The following is a 16,349-nucleotide window of genomic DNA, read 5'->3' as shown; positions in this document are numbered from 1 at the left end:
CCAAGTAACTGCTCCTCCATTCAGTAAAAATACCTAGCCTGACTGAGAACGGAAGTTATCTCTATCCGTCTGAAAGCTGGCATCACTGTAACCATCTACTCTCAAAGTATCACTGCCACCAAGCACAAGAACCCAGTCCTTTGTCCTTCGCAAATACTTGAGTATATTCTTAACTGCTATCCAATGAGCTCTACCTGGGTTTCCCTGATAGCGACTGACCATGCTCAAAGCAAATGCCACATCAGGGCGAGTACATGTCATAGCGTACATGATCGATCCGACAGCGGAAGCATAAGGTACACGACTCATGTCATCTATTTCAACATCTGTACTCGGGCATTGAGTCTTACTCAATTTGGTATTGCTCTGGATAGGTAGCTCTCCCTTCTTGGAATTTTCCATACTAAACCTCTTTAGTACCTTATCCAAGTATGTGCTCTGACTAAGTCCAATTAGTCTCTTCTTTCTATCTCTCAATATTCTAATCCCAAGAATATAGGCAGCTTCTCCAAGGTCTTTCATGGCAAAACACTTTCCAAGCCAAGACTTAACTTCTTTCAAGGTTGGAACGTCGTTACCAATGAGTAATATGTCATCGACATACAACACCAGAAAAGTTACTATACTCCCACTAGCTTTGATATACACACAGAACTCATCTTCACTTCTAGAGAAACCAAATTCTTTGACTTTCTCATGGAAGCAAAGATTCCAACTGCGAGATGCTTGTTTCAATCCATAAATGGATTTCTCAAGCTTGCACACTCTATTAGGGAACTTTGCATCAACAAAACCCTCTGGCTGACTCATGTAAACATCTTCAGCCAACTTCCCATTAAGGAAAGCAGTTTTGACATCCATCTGCCAGATTTCATAATCATGAAAGGCAGCTATGGCGAGCAATATCCTAATAGATTTAATCTTAGCCACTGGCGAGAAGGTTTCATCATAGTCAACCCCTGGGGTTTGAGTGAAACCTTTTGCAACCAGTCGAGCCTTGAATGTGTGCACATTTCCATCCATGTCTGTCTTCTTCTTGAAGATCCATTTGCACCCAACTGTCTTACGACCTGGTGCACTATCAACCAAATTCCAAACTTGGTTGTCATACATGGACTTAATCTCGCTGTCCATTGCCTCTTTCCACTTGGAAGCCTCTGGGCCTGCCATTGCTTCCTTATAAGTGACTGGTTCATCTAAGTTTACCAGTGTTCTGTCACTTATGAATGTGTCACCATCTGAAGTAATATGAAAACCATACAACTCAGGTGGCACACTCACCCTAGTGGATCTTCTAAGAGGTAATGAGTTATCAATTGGTTCAACAGGAACTGTTTCCTCTGGTTGAGTGCTAGTGTCATCTAAGGTTCCTTCATTGGCTGACTCTTGAATTTCTTCAAGGTCAATAGTGCTCCCACTGTCCTCTTTGAATATGAGCTCTCTTTCAAGAAAGACTCCTCTTCGTGCTACAAAGACCACGTTCTCACTAGGCCTGTAGAACAAATATCCAAAAGACTGCTTTGGGTAACCAATGAAAACACATTTCTCACTTCTAGCTGCTAGCTTGTCGTGAGTCTCTCGTCTTACGAAAGCTTCACAACCCCAGACTTTAATATGTGCTAACGAGGGAACTTTCCCTGTCCACATTTCGTGAGGTGTTTTGGCAACCTTCTTTGTAGGGACAAGATTGAGGATGTGGGCGGCTGTCTCTAAGGCATACCCCCAGAAGTGAATAGGAAGCGAAGCCCGACTCATCATAGAACGAACCATGTCCAACAAGGTTCGATTGCGCCTCTCAGCTACACCATTTAACTGTGGTGTCCTAGGAGGAGTCAATTGTGAGACTATCCCACATTCTTTCAGATAGTCGTTAAACTCGATACTAAGATACTCCCCGCCTCTATCGGATCTAAGTATCTTTATCTTTCTGCCCAATTGATTTTCGACTTCATGCTTAAACTCTTTGAACTTTTCAAAAGTTTCTGACTTATGCTTGATCAAGTAGATATATCCATATCTGCTATAATCGTCAGTGAAGGTCACGTAGAATCGATTAGCATCTCTTGTAGTTGATCTGAAGGGTCCACACACATCCGTGTGTATGAGATCCAACGGACCTTCACCTCTTTCACAAGACCCTGTGAATGGTGATTTTGTCATCTTTCCCAAAAGACAAGACTCACACATATCATCTGACTTTAGGTCAAATGATTCCAACACTCCATCCTTTTGGAGTTGGGCTATGCGTTTCTTGTTAATGTGTCCAAGACGACAATGCCACAAGCATGCCTTGTCTACACTATTAGACAAGTCAATATTAAGTACACTATTTCCTAGGCTATCAACACAAGTCACTGTTTCATACACACCATTACAAGGCAAAGCTTCAAACATAAAAACACCATTCTTATAAACAGAAATTGAACCATTCAAATCATTAAAAGAATATGTAAAACCTTGTCTGAACAATGCATGAAATGAAATAATGTTTCTCGTCATCTCAGACGAATAGCAACAATTTATTAAATCTAATCTAACATCATTACTAAGCAGAAGCTGATAAACTCCGATCTTGGTTACTGGTGAAGACTTTCTGTTTCCCATGATCAGGTTTATCCTTCCTCGCTCTATCTCCTCACTTTCCTTTAGACCCTGCAAATCAGAACAGATATGAAAACCACATCCTGTATCAAGGACCCATGAACGAGAAGATAATGAGTTATTAGCAGAAATAGTGTAAATACCTGCCGAAGATGGCTTCACTTTGCCATCCTTGATATCTTGCAGATACTGTGGGCAAGATCTCTTCCAATGCCCCTTTTGGTTGCAGTAAAAGCAAACTGCCTCTTTTGGATCAGAAACATGGGGAGTGGAACCATTGGGCTTAGCCTTTGGGCCATTACTAGATGACCCAGCTTGAGCCTTGCTCTTCCAGTTTTGCTTGGGAGGACCTTTCCTCTTTTTCCCCTTTCCCTGTCCAATAGCCAAAACAGGGGCACTAGCAGGTGTGGAGGGTATACTTTTACCTTTCATCCCTGCCTCAGCTGTCTGCAACAAGTTGTGCAATTGGGCCAAGGTCTGCTCAGTATTGTTCAAATGGTAAGTTAGAATAAACTGACCATAACATTCAGGAAGTGAGTTCAAGACCATGTCAATGGCCAATTCCTCATCAAAGTGAATATTGAGCTTGACCAAACGCTCTATGTAGCGTTGCATTCTTTGCACATGTGACACAACTGACTCCCCATCTTTCATCTTGCAAGCCATGAGTGACTTGACTACTTCGAACTTTTCTTGACGAGCTCGCTTATGGTACTTTTCCATAAGGTCCTTGTTCATCTCGAAAGGCCAGTAGTCCTCATAGTACCTCTGCAGTTCTGGGGACATAGTTGCCACCATGATGCATGCCACTTTGGTAGCATCATCGTAATGTTTCTTGTAGGCAGCAAGATCTTCAGGAGTAGCTTCATTCTCATCAAGCTCTTTGAGCTCCTTTTCAAGAACATATTCTTTGTTCTCGAAACGAAGAGCCATCTTGATGTTGCGCATCCAATCGTTATAGTTTGAGCCATCCATAACGACTTTGGAGCATATATTGAGCAAAGAGAAGTTTTGGTTGGAGGAGGACGAAGCAGAAGTGTTTCCAGGAGTAGACATCTGAAAAGAAAGAAAGTTTTAGTTAGATTTCAAGATACCTTAATAGAATAACCCAAAGATATAATATCAAGGTTAGGATCCAACTATGAAGATTCACAACTTAGAAATGGGATGCCGAGATCCAAGTGCAAATTTCATAAAGGTAGGTGAATGACGATTCACCAATTCCACCATTAGACGAAACAAACGAAGTGAAATTCCTAATTCTTTTGAGATACATTGAAACTATTCAATGGCATGTTTTATTCTCAGATTATGCTCTTCTATTTGTGACTGGGATGCCGAGGATCACAAACAAGATGTGAATAACCATGCAAATGTGCTTGGTAACCTCATTGTCTTTATCATTAACTATTGATGTGCTGGTAAACCACACACGCTCCATCAAAATGAAAATTATGAGATACCCATTGCTACTCTTTATTAGTGCCTTTTAGTGTGCTGGTTAACCACACACGCTCCACTAACGACCAATAAAGCATAATGTGCAATTTCATGGATTAGCATACTTTTCACATTTTTCCTAAAGTAACTAGAGTTGGGATTTTGAAAATAATGTTCTAGTACTTTCTTTAATATCATTATACTTTTAATGAGAAGTAGTTGTCCTATCAAATCCGTTCTGCTAACGACCCTCCACTAATCAAGGAAGCGGTGGGTGAGAGTGGACACCCATTCAACTACCATTTTATAGGCAGTTTCCTTATACCCCCCTTATAGATTAGCTTCGTGAATGAGGCATACTAGCGATTTGACTGACCATATTCTTATACATATAATATTAAACCTTTAATTATAATATATATATAAGGTGTGTTTTAAAACTTTTTAAAACTTCAAGGGTTTATATAAATTTCGAAATTTAAGCTGTTAAATTCAAATTTAAATAAACCAATTCACTAGATTTAATATTTATCTATTAATTAACTATTAATCAAATTATTAAATCTTGTAAGGATTATCTAATTAAATTAATCAATTAATTTAATCCTAATCCTTATCCCTCTAATTTCGAAAAATAGGGTAAGGATAATTATCCAATTAATCTAATTAAGTAACAATTATCCAAAAAACAAGAAAACCTAGTTATCCTCTAGCATATTTCGAAATTTACAAGGGAGGAGGCTAGGGTTTTCAAAACCCTAACCCTAATTTCGATTAGGGTTCTTTGGAGGCTAGGGTTTTCGAAAAAACCCTTTGATCCAAAACCCTAGAAATCAAAAGATTGGCCTTTAGGGTTTAATAGCTATAAACCCTAATTTGCAATTCAACAATTGTAGCAATTCAATTTAAAACAACAATGGCTCTGATACCACTGATGGGTTTTAGGTAAAACAAATAAACTAGAAAAACAATTCCTAAGTTCACATGCAACCTACTTTGGATCTATGTTTTAACTATTGAACATATAACTTTGAATTGCAAAACAAGAACCCTAGAGGAGAGAGGCTATTTTCGAAAATAGTAAACTAGGGTTTAGGGTTTACATACCTTTCAATTGTTATAGCAAACAATTGATATTCCCTTGATCTTGATCTTGATCTTCTTGGAAGCTTTAGCACCACAAGTGTAATGCCTCTAATGGAATCACACCCAATGACTAGCAAGAAGGAAAGTAGAAGAAGAGAGAGGAGAGAGGGAGTATGCAAAATCTCGGCCTTAGGGTTTCTTCAAAAGAAAGAGTCACCAAAAACATGAACCAGGAGGCTCCTTATATAGCTGAGGGATCTAGGGTTTAAGGGAAACCCTAGTTATCCTTTGCTTAGGGCCTAAGCAAACCCAAGGGCCTTATCCAAGCCCCTATGGACGAAATTATTAGGGTTTCCCCTAAAGATTTCGTCCACCCTCTTCCAAGGGGGTTCTAGAGCCTTCCACTCAACTATTAGATAATTGCAAACTAGTCCCTGCACCTTATAATTAATTCTTTTAACCCCAAAATCAATTCTGATTAATTTCTGGCTAACAATTAATTAAACATAATGATTTCTAATTAATATATTAATCCATTAACATATTAATAAATCATTTATATATATATTAATTAATCTTATAAATTAATATCTCTCCTTTCATAATTTCCTTGTCCAGTTGCTAGGTTGAGGGCAACCCAAAAGGACTGTGCTGCTATCAATTCAAGTACATACCAATTATAGTTAAGGGCTTAGACACCTAATCCAACACGATATTGGTGCCTTAGACCCGCTAAACCCAGTCAGTAAACTCACCTCTGAATCTAAGCGATAGTTGAATAGGTCCTGGCTCCGAATATCAACTCTACTCGTCACCTAAACAGTAACCAATCCTTAGATACAACTCAAAATACCTCAACACCCCCTTTTAGGTCAAACTTGGTCAAAGACAAAAGTCAAAGTCAAGGTCAACAGTCCATGTTGACCCAACACATCGTGTTGACTTGCAAACACGTCGTGTTTCGCCATCATCCAAATAGTCGGGAAAACTCCAACCAACACGTTGTGTTGACTTGCAAACACGTCGTGGTTGCATGATGTAACGCCCGTGTTTCTAGGCTAGACATTAATGATGATGTAATAGTATAGGCCAACCTTTGTAATTTGTTTTGAAATAATAAGATGTATTATTTGAGTATTATGTGTTTTATACTTAATTATTATGATTTAATGAATTAAGGATAAAAATAAGCGTCGAAAATAAATGTTAAATAAAGTCGATATCTATGAAGAAAGTTGTAGTGGTTGAAACAAGGATTCCGGGGATATAAATAATACCGAAATCCGAGTTATAACAAAGAAGTTATGACCTGTCGAAGTTTCGCGACAAAACCGACACGACGCTGTGTGACGTAAAAAGTGAATTTACGATAAAGTGCTTTTTAGCCTTAGCAATCTAAACGAAAGTCGTAGTGTTCGTTAAACCGAGAGCGTGTATAAAAAGAATGTCCAAATCTGACTTCGTATGAGGAAGTTATGAATTTTCTAAGATTTGACATAATAGTATGCAGCCCGAAACTCGAATTTTAGATCGAGTGATTTTTAGCCGAAACAACCTAAACAAGAATCGAAGATCTTGTTGATAGTAGTTCAACGGTAAAAAGACAGACGAAAACGGACGTCGGATGAAGAAGTTATGAATTTTTAACAGACTTTTCCTGTCCCGGCCTGTTAAAAATATAACTTTAAAAATAAATTCAAAATTAGCCGACGGAGTCTAAACAAAAGTTGTAGAGCACAGTCTCACCTACGCGTGGATATAAAGAACATAAAAAACGAAGCTCGTATGCGAAAGTTACGGATTTTTGAAGTTTGAAAATTCGGAGTACGCCCAGCGTACTCGTGTAAGTGTTCCAGAGTCAGTCACCCTCCCTACTTCTTCACATGAGAGCCACGTATCGTAGCCTTGACGCGTCCGATATGATCCCTTAGTACGCCCAATGTACTGGCTGAAGAAGGAGTACGCCCAGCGTACCATAAATTTACGCCCAACGTAACTCGAGTTTCCAGCCCCTATAAATAGTGATCGAAGCCAACCGTATTTTTGTTTACAAAATTCACTCTTCTCACCCTCTACTTTCCTTTTTGCTACACTAAATACCCAGAATCCTATTATATCATCCCAGCATCGTAAGCAATCCCCGGAGAGCCCGAAGATCCCGAGAAAAGAGTTTTTCGAGACGAAACTCTGCCCGCGTGAAGCCGGTTTTTGGGAAAACATCACAGTTTTATCGGAAACGATCGTTTTAAGAAACGAAGTGCTGTCCGATTATCGTTAAATAAGGTGAGTGTGTAGTCACTTTCATCTTACACATAGATATGAAGTATTTTCTATAAAATACGTGTTATGTGTAATTATATTGTTTGTTTATTTGAGATGGGTGTTGAATAGATGTTTTATACAAGTTTTAAATTGTATATGTATTTTTATCTACAAATATGTTGGGTAAAACATGGGTAGATGAAATAGTTTATGTGTGTTAAAATGATGAGAGACCTCAATGTTGTTGTTGTTGTTGTTGTTGTTGTTGTTGTTGTCATCTAGCGGAGTATAGATGACGACCACGAACCTTTCTAGACAGTCTAGTGGAACGCTAGCAGGTTCGCAACCTGTAGGTGTTGGTGAACTATATGTTCGCTGGTGTACTCCATCCCCCTCATGGTTGCCTTATTTGACATAAATTGTTGAGGAATCCCTAAAGCAGTGTTGTCACCCTGATGAAAATCCTTAGACTAGGTCCCTTATGATAGGTGTTTAGGGACGTAAAGTGAGGATAACGGGAATGGGTAATCAGTGTTATTGTTGGTTGATGAAATTAATAAATTTATTTTTGGTTGATGAATTTAATAAATTTATTATTATTTGTGGGTTGAAAACCCTATATGCTCACCAGGCTCCCAAGTCTGACCCACTCAGCTTTTTATATTACAGGTAGTGGACCTAGAGCATAGTTGGATGATGACGATGGATTTTTGGATTATAGGTCAGTAGTTGTAAATAACTGTTGTAAGACTTATAATATATTGTTTATGCTTTTGGTCTGTATCGGAACATGACATCCCGAAGTTTTGATATATAATGAAAATATATATTTCTTTAAGAAATGTTTTGATAAATTTTTATCATGTTTTGTTTTGGGGACAAATTCCGCAACATCTTTTAAAAAGATTACTCTGATTTTATTTTAAAAGCATAAACTAAATCAGTCTTTTCTGGCCGAGAAATTTGGGGATGTCACACCTGAGTTCCAACAGCTTAATACATTAAGCTGGTTTCTTCGACTCCAAGAGCTCCAAAGCTCAGATCTAGACCAAAATGAGATTTAGAAGGGTAAAGTTTCCAACTTTACCCATTGTGACTACCAAAAGGTCCAAAACCCAAACCATAAAGCTTGATTATGCAAGGGCTTAACCAATAAGCACTTAATCTTTAAAGTCTGAAGTCCATCCTTTCCAGAAGTGATTCTGACACCCAAAACATATCAAAGGTTGGTGCTTTTTAGACATACATGTCCAATGCATGTCTTGAACCCATATTAGGTCAAAATGAGGATTTATGACCTAATATCTATCTATGCATGGCTTCAAAACTTGATTATAGACCAGATCCAAGACACTACTAGATCACCTTGACTTGGAGATCCATAAAGTTGCAAACTTTATGAGATATAACCATTCTAATATTCAAGAACAAGAAATTAAAGGGACAAAACTCAAGATCTAACAACTTGGAATGATAAAAATCGAGTCTTGGAGACTTACAAAGGTCTAGAAGAGTGCCAAACTGAAGAATGAAGGCTTGCTTGCTGGATCTTTGCTTCCTACCTCCACCTTCTTCCTTCTTTAGCTTCAAAAACACCAAACTAGTTCAAAAATAGGAGGGAAAGATGATTAGGGTTGCGAAGGATGATTTGGGGGAATGGAGGCTGATAAAGAGACCAACTCTTGGGGACTTAAGGAGATTATATAGGATGCAACACTCTAAAAATTAGGGTTTTCTCCATGAGACGCCAACACACCATGGAACGACACCAACACGCCGTGTTGGTCTAATAAACTTCGCGGCTCAAAGGCTTATCGCCATACTGTGGTGAGGCTTCACCACGCCGTGGCCAAATAATTTGGAATTAATTTCATACCTGGAACCGAGTGTTACAAATCTCCCCCACTTGAATCAGACTTCGTCCTCGAATTTCGTCGCCCCAAATAACTCTGGGTAGTGCTCTCTCATCTCGTCCTCAGGCTCTCAAGTCCACTCCGATCCCTTGCGGTGTTGCCACTGCACCTTCACCAGCTCGATTACCTTGTTCCTCAAGGTTTTCCCCTTCCTATCCAAAACCACCATCGGTCTCTCAATATAATTCAGACGGTCATCCACCTGAATATCCTCCAATGGTACCACATCAGAATCATCCACTAAACACTTCCGGAGCTGAGAGAAATGAAACGTGGTATGAGTATCACTAAGATCATTTAGAAGATCCAAGCGATAAGCAACCCAACCCACCCGAGCCAACACCTTGTAGGGACCAATATACATGGGGCCCAACTTGCCCCACTACCTACACTGGATGACACCTTTCCAAGGTGACACCTTTAGGAGAACCATATCTTCCACCAGGAACTCTAAGTCTGACCGGCGCCTGCCGGCACAAATCTTTTGCCGACTCTGAGTTGTCTTGAGCCTACTTCGAACCTGCTGAATCAACAGAGTGGTCTTGAGCACCACCTCGGTACTCCCCATAACCCGCTGACCGACCTCTCCCCAACAAATCAAATTCATGCATTTCCTCCCGTAGAGCATCTCAAAAGGAGGTCGATTAATGCTGGCTTGATAACTGTCGTTATACGAAAGTTCCGCTAATGAATGATACGTATCCCAACTCCCTTCAAAGTTCAACACACAAGAACACAAAATATCCCCAAGAGTATGAATAGTCTGCTCACTCTGACCATCGGTCTGCGGATGGAATGTTGTACTGAAATGAAGACGAGTGCCCAACTCGTCATGAAACCTCTTCCAAAATCTGGAAGTAAAACGAACATCCCTGTCAGAAACCACCGATATCGGCACCCCATGACATGCCACCACCTCCCTGATATAAACCTCGACCAACGTTAATGTAGAAATACTCTCCTGAACCGGAATGAAATGCGCTCTCTTGGTCAAACGATCCACGATGACGCAAATCGAATCCACTCCGTGCACAGTCTTGGGAAGCTTCGTGATAAAATCCATGGTGATGTCTTCCCATTTCCATACGGGAATCTCCAACGACTGCATCTTGCCATGAGGTCGCTGATGCTCGGCCTTGACTTTCCTGCAAGTCAAGCACCGCTCCACATACCAAGCCACATCCCGCTTCATGCAGGGCCACCAATAATCAGGACAAATATCCCTATACATCTTCTTCGCCTCGGAATGAATAGAGAACCTCGACTTGTGAGCCTCCTCTATGAGAATCTGATGCACACCTCCCCAATACGGAACCCAAACTCGCCGATGCAAAGTAAACAATCCACGACTATCATAATCGAAAGAAGTCACCTGACCCACAATGCGCTCGCTCTTCCGGTGCTCTTCCTTCATAGCCTCGACCTGATCCTCACGAATCCGCTCCAACAATGGAGTAATCACGGTCATCCTCAAACATATGTCTCTGAGAGCATCAACCACCACATTGGCCTTCCCCGGGTGATAAAGGATCTCGCAATCATAATCCTTCACCACATCCAACCATCAATGTTGCCTCAAATTCAGATTCGGTTGGTCCATCAAGTACCTCAGGCTCTTGTGATCCGTGTAAATAGTATAATGGACCCCATAGAGGTAATGCTGCCAAATCTTGAGGGAGAAAACCACGGCCCCCAACTCCAAATCATGCGTCGGATAATTCGCCTCATGAGGCTTCAGCTGCATCGAAGCATAAACGATCACGCGACCCCTATGCATCATCATTTCCCCCAAACTTGTGATCAAAACATCACAATAAACCACGAAATCATTAACACCCTCTGGCAGGGTCAGAATTGGCGCCTCACACAACCGCTGTCTCAGAGTCTCGAAAGCTGCATGCTGCTCAGGCCCCCCAACAAAATGTAACCGTCTTCTTGGTTAGTCGGGTCAAAGGAACAACTATCTTGGAGAAATTTTGGATAAATCTCCAACAATAACAAGCCAAACCAAGAATACTCTGAATCTCAGATGGAGACCTCGGAACCTCCCACTGCAACACGGCCTTGACATTGGCCAGATCGACCAGAATACCATTCTGGTTGACAAGGTGCTCCAGAAACTGCACCTCGCGCAACCAGAACTCACACTTGGAGAACTTTGTGAAAAGTCTCTCCCTCCTTAACGTCTCCAACACTTACCTCAAGTGCTCCTCGTGCTGCTCTTTAGTCTTGGAATAAACCAATATATCATCGATGAATACAATCACAGACCGGTATAACATCGGTCTGCACACGCGGTTAATGAGATCCATGAACGCGGCTGGAGCATTGTTGAGCCCAAAAGGCATCACCACGAACTCATAATGACCATATCGAGTCCGAAAAGTTGTCTTCTGCACATCCTCGTCCATGACCCGCATCTGATGATAGCCCGATCACAAATCAATATTGGAGAACTAAGATGCACCCTGAAGTTGGTCAAAAAGATCATCAATCCTTGGAAGTGGATAACGGTTCTTCACCGTTACCTTATTCAACTCCCGGTAGTCGATGCACATACAATGAGACCCGTCCTTCTTCTTCACAAACAGAATTGGTGCTCCCCAAGGCGAACTGCTCGGTCGAATAAATCCCTTGTCTAACAGCTCTTGTAGCTATGTACACAACTCCTGCATCTCGGGACGAGCCAACCGATACGGTGCTTTGGCTATCAGAGCTGCACCAGGAACCAAATCAATCCTGAACTCAACCTGCCTCTTCGTAGGCACCCCAGGAAAATCCTCCAGGAACACATCCAGGTAATCCTACACAATCGACACATCATCCACTGTCGCCTTACCCTTCTCCGGGGTATCCATGACATAGGCAACATAACCCGAGCAACCATGCTGAAGATAGCGTCTGACCCTCGTTGCAGAACACAAAATCGACCCACGCTGCGGTGTCTCCCTATGAATCACCAACTCTCTCCCACTTGGGTTCCTAACCCGAACTAACTGCTGCTCACAGTCGATCACTGCCCCATTAGGGCTCAGCCAATCCATGCCCACGATAATCTTGTTCCCACACAGAGGAATAGGAACCAAATCAATCGGATACCGCTACCTGAATAAGTGGAGAATGCAACCCCGATGAACCATCGCAACCCGAATAGACCTATCATCAGTAATCTCGACATCTAGAGGACAATCCAGCTCCCTCGGAGCTCTATCAAATCTCGTGCTCAGAGCAGAAATACCGTTCACATGGAACGATCCTAAAAAAACATATAAACATAAGCAAGCAATTCAATATAAATAAAGAGATAAGGAGAAGATACATAATTGTCACTACATCGTGAGTTGCACGCGCCTCCTCAGTCGTAACCTGCAAAGCCCTGCTCTTCGCCACAGGCGTGTCTGCCCGGCCCTGGTGGCCATCAGTAATCCGAAGAGTCGCCGGAGCGGGTGCTGAAACCGATCCTGCTGCAGCCAAACTCGGACAATGGGCCTTCTTGTGGCCCCTCTGATTGCAATGAAAGCAAATCAGATCTGATCCCTGGGTGGTAGTAGCAGTACAATCCCTGTTATAATGACTCGTCCGGCCGCACTTGAAGCAGCCAGAGCCACCACCCCTGCATGGTCCCTCATGCGTCCTGTCGCACTTGCCACAACGGTTACGATCGTGATGGCCTCTCGATCCGGAATTCGATACCTTGGGCCTGTTTCTCGAACCCCCTGATATCTGAACCTTATCCGACTTCCTTTTCCTCTCCATCTCCAGGTCAATCTCCCTCTCCCTAGCTCGAGCTATCATATGCTCCAATGTCTTGCAGCTGGGTCGGCTCATAAAATGTCGAATGTCGCTCCTCAACATCTCATGGTATCAGACCTTCTTCATATCCTCATCCGCCACATACTGCAATACCAGAAGCGCCCTCTCCCTAAACGTTGCGGTGATCTCAGCCACCATCTTCGTAGTCTAGAGGAGATCCCAAAACTCTCGAGCCAACTACTACACCTCAATCACCGGTGAAAACTTAGCTCGGAACATGGTCGAGAAATCATCCCATGACATCACATCAACCGCATCATCACCCACTGCACGCCCTACCTCCTTCCACCAGTCTCGTGCCCTGTCCTTCAAAAGGAAAGAAGCTAGTCTGACCTTGTCCTCCTCGGGACAACAACTGGTGCGTAAGGCGTTAGCAACATTTGCTAAGCACCGCTGAATCGCTATACGGTCCTTCTCCCCATGATAGTCTAGATCTCCACATGCCCGAAACTCCCTGAATGTCAAAGAACGTGCTCCCGCTAGTGTCATCATCTCAGAACGAAACGAGCTCAACCGCTCATCCAAAACCTCCAAAATACCCTCCTTCACCGTGCCTAAGATCACAGAAGTTTGATCAAGAATGCAACGAGTAATCTCAGACGAGATGAACTCCTTAGTCTGCTCATCGAGCTGCCCGACACCAAATCCTAAGCCTGAACCCTCGCCAGCACCAGAACTGCCAACAGGTCTGCCTCTCAATGTCATCATATTGAAAATAGACCATATAAACTATCAGAACACATATCGAAATATATATTGGGGAATCACAAACTCCTCAAGCTCCCTGGCCTCATCGTAGCTCTCCTTGAATCGAGTACGGATCCTCTGCTTCCAATAGTACGGGCCCATCCTACCTTCCACATCTATCTGTACTTTCCTCAAGAATTGCTTTGACTCAACCAAGTTACTTTATATCCCTACAACTTTCCCTCATAGATAAGGCTCTCAGCATTGGATCCCATCCTAGGTTTTCCTATGGCAAACTCCATACTACTCTTTGCCATCAGTTGAAGAAGGGACCCCCGCTAACTCCCTCTAACTAGTTCACGAATATAATTACATACCACTAAAACTGGATAATTCTTCGGATGAAAGGTCTCACACTACAACGGTTGGACTCAAATACGATACATCGGGCCCCACCTGACATCGGGCCCCGACCACTATACAAATACGATACATATCACATAATCATGCTAACACATACAATGATCATAACCAATGACATACAATTCAATCATCGGCCCTCGCCCGACATCGAGCCCCGCCCAATATACATAGCAGCATATAACGCATGCAAGGGTCACGCAGACTCCTAGCATCCTAACATAAACAACAAGGGCCGGCATTGGTGCCTTAGACCCGCTAAACCCAGTGAGGAAACTCACCTCTGAATCATAGACGATAGATTTGTATATGGTCACATGAAGGTTGTATCATGGAGCAGATATTGACATTTGGATGTAATGTAACTAAAAGGTAATATATGGCCACATTAATTTTTTTTTGTGTCCATACGGTAACGTTTATTAAACACTGATTAATAGCAACAAAACAAGTAACTATAAGTATTTTATGGTCATGTTTAATTTATTATGTGTGTTTAAAAATGAATATTTGTCATGATAAAAGAAAAAAATGTATAAGTATAAGTATGTTATAGTAACGGTTAAACTTTTTTATGTGTGGCTAAAAGATAAAATATGTTCATGAAAAAGAAAATACTTGTGACTATAAGTAATTTATTGTTACTTTCTACCATTTGGTGTATGTATAAAAGTAAAACATAGTCATCATAAAAGAAAAAAAATGTGATTGTAAGTATTTAATGATCACTGATTAATATATTAGGTTTGTAAAAGCAAAAAAAAAATTATGATTTAATATAAAACATGTGACTTTGAGTATTTTATTGCCACTTTTGAGAACATATGGTCATGATTTAATCTTTTATGTGTATTTAATAATATAAATAATAGTCATATGATAAAAGAAAAAAGATATGATTGTTATTATTTTGTGGACATTTATTCATTTCATACGTGTGATTATAAGCAAAAAATATGAATAATCATAAAAAACATGTGACCTTTAGTATTATATGGCCACGTTTTAAGGGAAAAAACAAAGACTATAAGTATTATTTTGACGTTCTTTATATTCACGGGTTGGTCATCACGACTACTACAACTTTCGTACAGATTATTTATCTAAAATAACCTTTTAATTATAAAATGTTATTTATCATTGTTCATTAAGTTTATAACTGTATCTTATACAAATATTATATCATCATAATATTTATACGTATAACATGTACAAGATAATCATATACAAATATCATTTTGTAAACACATAACATATAAGAAAGTTTTTTTTTATTTATCATAAAATTAACATTGATTTACTAACGTAAATAAGGATCTTTCGATGACATGTCTAACAAAAAACGTGGTCGTTACACATAACTTATTCGTTTTGAAATCAGAATGTCATTGTTTTTTTTTTCAGCACATAATTTACTGTTTGTATTTCATTTTAAATTATATCAACAACTTATTTGGATATATATTTATTGAGTTACAGGCCCGGAACACATGGTATAATGTTGATTTTATTATTATTATTATTATTATTTTAACTTTTTGCAGTTGTCTTCTTTAAATTTCATAACTCATTTGTTTGAAGTTGGAATAACATGATTTTTTTAATAAAGTTTAGTGTTTTTACTTCATTTTAGACTATATAAATATCTTATTTTGTTACATATTGATTGAATTACAAGTCTCAGAACACAAAATTTCCAAGTTGAATTTATGTTGTTTCAACATTGAGTTTATTGTTTGAATTTTATTTTAGATGTTAAAAATAATAAATATTTTAAATACAATCATATATTTGTTATTTTTCTTATTAATATGAAAAGGGGTTGTTATGTTAAGTTTGAATTATATAAGGGTGTGAAAGTAAGTTGCAGGTAAAGCACACAGATCTTTTGTGGTTCAAGTTAAACCCGAACCCGGTTCATTTTCTATAAGCTGAGATATAAAGGTAGAGAGAGACTGTTGAGTTCATTTCATTCAGTCGTTTTAGATCAAATCGATTAGGGTTTCATCTCTGTATCTCTCTCGTTCTTTCATCTGTTATAATCAATGTTCTGTTTTATTTTGTATATAAACATCTGTTAGATGAGTTGTAGAATTGATATAGATTAGGATGAGTGACAATTTTGAG

Source organism: Lactuca virosa, chromosome 6 (assembly GCF_052849685.1).
Source record: "Lactuca virosa cultivar CGN04683 chromosome 6, Lactuca_virosa_CGN04683_v6, whole genome shotgun sequence".
NCBI lineage: Eukaryota > Viridiplantae > Streptophyta > Magnoliopsida > Asterales > Asteraceae > Lactuca > Lactuca virosa.
Note: the sequence above shows the minus strand (reverse complement) of the source record.